The 6,029-nt window shown below is 40.2% G+C and overlaps 1 non-coding gene across 1 annotated transcript; it reads left to right on the forward strand.

Annotated features, from left to right (window-relative positions):
• Positions 1-496: 496 nt before the first annotated feature.
• LOC148576787 (small nucleolar RNA R71) lies at positions 497-600 on the forward strand. Its single transcript, XR_015903490.1, has one exon. It is a non-coding gene; the product is annotated as a small nucleolar RNA R71 (small nucleolar RNA).
• The last annotated feature ends 5,429 nt before the right edge of the window (positions 601-6,029 follow it).

The following is a 6,029-nucleotide window of genomic DNA, read 5'->3' on the forward strand; positions in this document are numbered from 1 at the left end:
GTTTGGATTTGGGCGTCTTTGATCAAGGCTTTGGTTTTGTTGATTTCCCCACCCAAAGTTTGGGTGATTCCTCCATCCAGGGTTGTAATTCTTGGAGTAAGGATCATGGTTCTACCTAGGTGAATTCCCAATGTAATTGGCTTGCTCCTGACTACCCTCTGCTTCTTCATTCACTCCTTCTTGGGTTGTTGATGAAGTGAAGATTGCTGCCACTTGGTTCCTCTCCATCTTCTTGGTGAGGTCAGCCAGCTGTTGGGTAATGAGCTTGTTTTGGGCCAACAGAGCATCTACATTGTTTAGCTCCATTACTCCTCTTGTGTTCCCTCTTTCGGAAGCATAGAAGTAGTCGTTCTCTGCTACTGTTTTAATGACATCTATAGCCTCCTCAATAGTTTTCTTCTTGTTCAAAGATCCTCCGGATGAATGGTCCATGGCCTTCTTTGACTCATAAGAGAGCCCTTCATAGAAAATGTGCAGCTACACCCATTTGTTGAACATGTCAGGTGGACACCTCCTTGTCAGGTCTTTAAACCTCTCCCATGCTTCATATAAAGTCTCACCATCTTGTTGCCTGAAGGTTTGGACCTCAGCTCTCAGCCTATTGATTCTTTGAGGAGGGTAAAATCTTGCTAAGAATTTGTTCACCACGTCTTCCCAAGTTGTCAAGCTTTCCCTTGGGAAAGATTCCAGCCACTTGGCTGCCTTATCCCTGAGTGAGAATGGAAATAAAAGCAGTCTATAGGTGTCAGAATGAACACCATTAGACTTCACTGTGTCACATATTCTCAGGAAGGTGGTTAAATATTGATTTGGGTCCTCTTGGACACTTCCTCCGAACGAACAGTTGTTCTGCACAAGGGTGATGAGCTGTGGCTTCAGTTCAAAATTGTTGGCATGGATGGTTGGCTTTTGAATGTTACTTCCATAGTTTCCTGGGTTTGGATTGATATAAGAGCCTAAAACTCTTCTATCCTCCCCAGTATGATTTGCTCGACCTCTTCCGCCATGGTTGTGAGCCTCTTCTTCATGATAGTTTTCCATGTTTTCTTCCATGTTTGGTTCAAAGTATTCCTCAAAGTGTTCCTTCTCTTCTTCAGCACCAACTACACGTTTGTCTCTTGCCTCCCTCCTTAGTCTAAGGAAGGTTCTCTCAGGTTCAGAATCAAAGGAAGTTGAAGCCCCGCTTCTTCTCCCTGTCATACAACCAACAAGTACAAGCAAAGAGAATAGGTGCAGAAAGTATATCTGTCAGAATTACTGTTAGTGTGAGTGATGCAATATATCAAACAGTTAGTGGGTTAGTGAGATGAAATGTAAATAACAAAAAAAATAGGGGGAAGGGAAGAAATTAACTAAAACAAGAAGTAAATAACTCAAACAGAAATTTAAATCAAACAAAAATAAAATGCTCAATCTAGTTATCCTCCAATCTAATCATTGTTGATGCACAATCAATCCCCGGCAACGGCGCCATAAACTTGATGCACGGAAAACTTGTCTCATAACAAATTTCCTTCGGCAAGTGTACCAAATTTGTCGTCAAGTAAAAACTCACAATAGATTGAGGTCGAATCCCACAAGGATTGATTGATCAAGCAACTTTAATTAGAGGAATGTTCTAGTTGATCGAATCAGAAATTGAGTTGAGAATTGCAGAAAGTTAAATGCGGGAAAGTAAATGGCAGAAAGTAAATTGCAGAATCTTAAATGGGAATGGGGGAATTGCTCATAAATGTAAATGACAGAAATTAAAGAGAATGGGTAAGATCAGAAATGGGGAGTTCATTGGGCTTAGGAGATGTTGCATTCTCTAGATCAATCTCATTTACATCTCTTCTTCAATCAATGCACTCATTGATCTCCTTGGCAATCTTAAGTGATTGAATTACAATTTCTTGTAATTCAATCTCTCAAATCTTGATCAATAGCCAATTCCTTGGTCAATTGCTCATGAGAAGAGATGAAGTATGGTCACTGATTATACCACATGCATTTCCCAAATCAAGCATTGAGAGGATTATAGTCACATATCCATCCAAACCCAATTTGGTCCAGCATGAGAAAGCATTTCTAGCTTGATCTCTTCATTCCTCTTCCAAGGTTCAGAAGAGATCCAAGTATGAATAGTTTCTTTTCCAAGATAACTACCCAATTGGATGAAGATCGAAAGCTTTCAAGTAAAATCAAGAGAAAAGATAGAAGAAGAATAATGAAAACTAGTATTGATCCATCAAATTACAACAGAGCTCCCTAACCCAATGAAAGGGGTTTAGTTGTTCATAGCTCTGGAAAGTGAAAACAAAGATGGAGAATACATGATGAAAACTAGAAGAGCAGAGAAAGTAAAATATAGGAAGTAGTTCTATGCTATTTTCCAACTCCCAGCAACTCCCCAAAATAATTCAAACCTACTCCTATATATACTACTCTTCTCATCTTCTAGTTGGCTCTTCAAGTCTTGGGCCTTTGGATCTTGAGTTTGAAGCAGTTCTCTTCTTCATTTGGGCTTGGTTTTACTTGCAGAAAGAAAGTGTGAAGTGGGCAGAGATTTTAGCTCAGGACGTTAGGGTTGTTAATGTTTAGTGAAAATATGAGTTCGAGAACGTTAGTGACAATCAACTTTCTCACTAACGTTCCTAAGTAAAAGCCACGTTAACCTCAACGTTAGTGGCACACACGTTGCCACCAACGTTGCCTCTAGGTCCTTCGCACACGTTATTGGGACTTAACTTTCTCAATAACGTTGAAAAGCCTTCACTGCTCCTACGTTAGAGCTCACGTTAACTTAGTTAACGTGGCTCTTTAACGTGGGCTTGCCATCCTTCGAGAACGTTAGTGACATTCAACATTGTCACTAACGTTCCAATGTGCCCCCATGTCTCACGTTAGAATCCACGTTAACTAGGTTAACGTGGCTTATAACGTGGCCATGCTTAGCCATCCCCAACGTTAGTGACAATGTTGAGTGTCACTAACGTTGGCTCATCATTCACTCATCCACGTTAGCTTCCACGTTAACTAAGTTAACGTGGGAGTTAACGTGGCTCATAGTGGCTTGTGTGGCTCCTTCCAACGTTAGTGACACTGTTGAGTGTCACTAACGTTGGCCATCACCTTCTTCTCTCACGTTAGCCTCCATGTTAACTAAGTTAACGTGGAAGTTAACGTGGCTCCTTGGGGTTGTGTGATTGCTTCCAACGTTAGTGACAATGTTGGGTGTCACTAACGTTGTTGACCACTCTTGCCTCTTCATGTTAGCTTCCACGTTAACCAAGTTAACGTGGCATTGTGCACTTAGGCCAACGTTAGTGACAATGTTGAATGTCACTAACGTTTGCTTCCTTTCCCCCTTTTAACATTAGAGGCCACGTTAACTAAGTTAACGTGGACTCTAACGTGGCCACTTGTGAGCATTGGCCAACGTTAGTGATAATGTTAAGTGTCACTAACGTTGGCTCAAATTCCCTTCTTCACATTAAGTTCATGTTAACTTAGTTAACGTGACTCTTAACGTGGGTAATGATGGCTTCGAGAGCGTCATTAGCAGTCACTTTTCTCATTAACTTTGCAAGTTACCCCCCATTCCTTGCTTCCTTTGGTCCTGAAATCAGGCAATAGAGTGCATCAAAGTTCTAGTCCAAGTCATGGGTAATGCAGAATACAATTTGTCACTAAACTCATGCAAAATCCTCATGAAATCATGTAAAATGCACAATGTATGCTTGAATCAAGGTGTAAGTGAATATCTACCCAAAACTAGCTTATTTCCTAAGAAAATGCATGAAACTATCCTAAAAACAGTAAAAAAAAGGTCAATAAAACTAGCCAAAATGCCCTGGGATCAAGTATCTCGAAATGAAATCTAGGAGGCTTTCTTCTTCGCTACCCCAGGCTTCATCAACACAAAGAGATAAAGGAAGAGAGTTTGGGTAGGTCGGATATCCAGTTCCTGACACAACAGTTGGAAGATTTCTATGAAGCCCCAAAAGTTCGGGTGGAGCTGTGAAGGAGCTACATTGCAGGACCACAACAACTCAGTCTCAAAAGGGGTAAAAGGAATGGTAATATTCAATTGACTAAAGAAATAGTCATAAGTATAGAAAAAGGGACGTTCCCCTTGAGTCAAGGAAGGAAAGCTAACCCTCTCCTCAGGGTCAGGTGACATTAACTCATAGTTTTTCTCTTGGTCCCTATCACTACAAATCCTATGGTGCCACCTAAGTTGCACACAATACTCGGAGTCAGCAATGGTAACACACATCAACACAATGGAGTCCAACCAGTCAGACATGCCATCCGGGATCTTGGTAGACATCTCAACAATATTTTTGTGAGAAGACATGGGTCAACTATTCCTACAGTAAGTAAAAGAAAAATGGGGTTACTACCAAACAACTTGATCAAATAAGGAAACAACTCGGACAAAAGCATACGAACATCAAGAGTCAGATACGGCAGTAAAAGGGAAACCCCAAGATCCACACTCAAGTCCAGGGGCACCCTTTGGAGGCAGTAACAAGGCAAGAATCCGAAAAGAAAGAAATCGACAGTCTATCTCTGTAAACATCTCTCAAAATACAAATCCTTCTCTAGCAACATCACTCCACACAAAGTAGTAAGAAAGTCATCATCATCAACAAGAAACAACAAAGTTACAACCTTTTCTACGGACAGTTTATCACCCGAACAACAAAAGTTTATAGAAGCTATAACCCCAATCTACCAACAAATCCGCAAAGGCCAAGATCTTCGATCAAGGAGACACAACCACAAAAGAAATAGAAAACGTGACAAACAATAAAACCCTAAGGAAGCAAAAATTACCAGGTGCACTGATAAACCACTATTTTGTGGTTTATCTTGCGCTAATTTGAGTGATTTTTATCAACTCTTTACTCACTTATTCATACTATTTGCATGATTTTACAATTCCTTCCTAATTATGCTCTATGATTGAAAACTTGCTTCCTAAGCCTTTAAATTGTGTATTTTTATTGTCCTTTCATACCATTCGATGCCGTGATCTGTGTGTTCAGTGCTTTCAGGATTTACAGGGCAGGAATGGCTTAGAGGATAGAGAAAAAGCTTGCAAAAATGGAAGGAGCACAAGAAATAAAGGAGACAACCAGCAAGAAGCGACGCGCACGCATGGCTCATGCGTGCGCGCGAATTGGAGTTCTGCACAGCGACGCGTGCGCATACCCGACGCGTACGCGTGGAAGCGAATTTGCACAGTGACACGTGCGCATACCTGACGCGTACGCGTACGCGTGACATGCATGATCTGCAAAAATTTTAGAAAGCGCTGGGGGCAATTTCGGGCCGAGTTTTGACCCAGTTTTCGGCCCAGAAACACAGACTAGAGCTAGAGAACAGCAAAGACTCAGGAGACATTCTCATTACGCATAGTTTTAGTTTAGCTTTGGAATCTTAGAGAGAATTCTACTCCTTCCTCTAGGGTTCTTCACGTTCATAGTTTTAGAGTTTCATGCTTTTGCTTTTGGGTACTGAGAAGAATTATTACCTCCGTTGAAGTTTCATTATTCTAGTTTGTTTTCTTATTCCTTTACTTTTTACTGCTCATTAACCCTGTTTGGATAAGTATGTTGCATTTTCGGATTTATTAATGCAAGGCACTATTTTTACTTTTAATTAATTTGTAGTTATTGTCTATTATGTCTTTCTTTTATTCCCTTTTTAATCCTGTGAAAGTTATATTTATGTTAATGGAGTAGATTCTTAACTTGATTGGGAGTTGATTAAAAGGAGAACCTTGAGTTGGAATACTCAAGTGTTAATCCTAATTGGAAGTTGATAACTGACAACTCTAGTCCCTAACTCTAATCCTTTCTTAGGAAAGGATTAGGACCTGTGATATAGTTGGTTAGTTAGTTACTTGACTTTCCCTTATTAATTAAGGGATGACCAAGTAGAACAACAACCTTTTATTATTACACTTGGAAAAATCCAACAAGGATAGAAATTCCAATTAATCTTCTCCCGATCAAGACTTTTAATTGAATTATATA

The sequence above is a fragment of the Arachis ipaensis genome, chromosome B1 (genome assembly GCF_059453495.1).
Source record: "Arachis ipaensis isolate K30076 ecotype BB chromosome B1, ASM5945349v1, whole genome shotgun sequence".
NCBI lineage: Eukaryota > Viridiplantae > Streptophyta > Magnoliopsida > Fabales > Fabaceae > Arachis > Arachis ipaensis.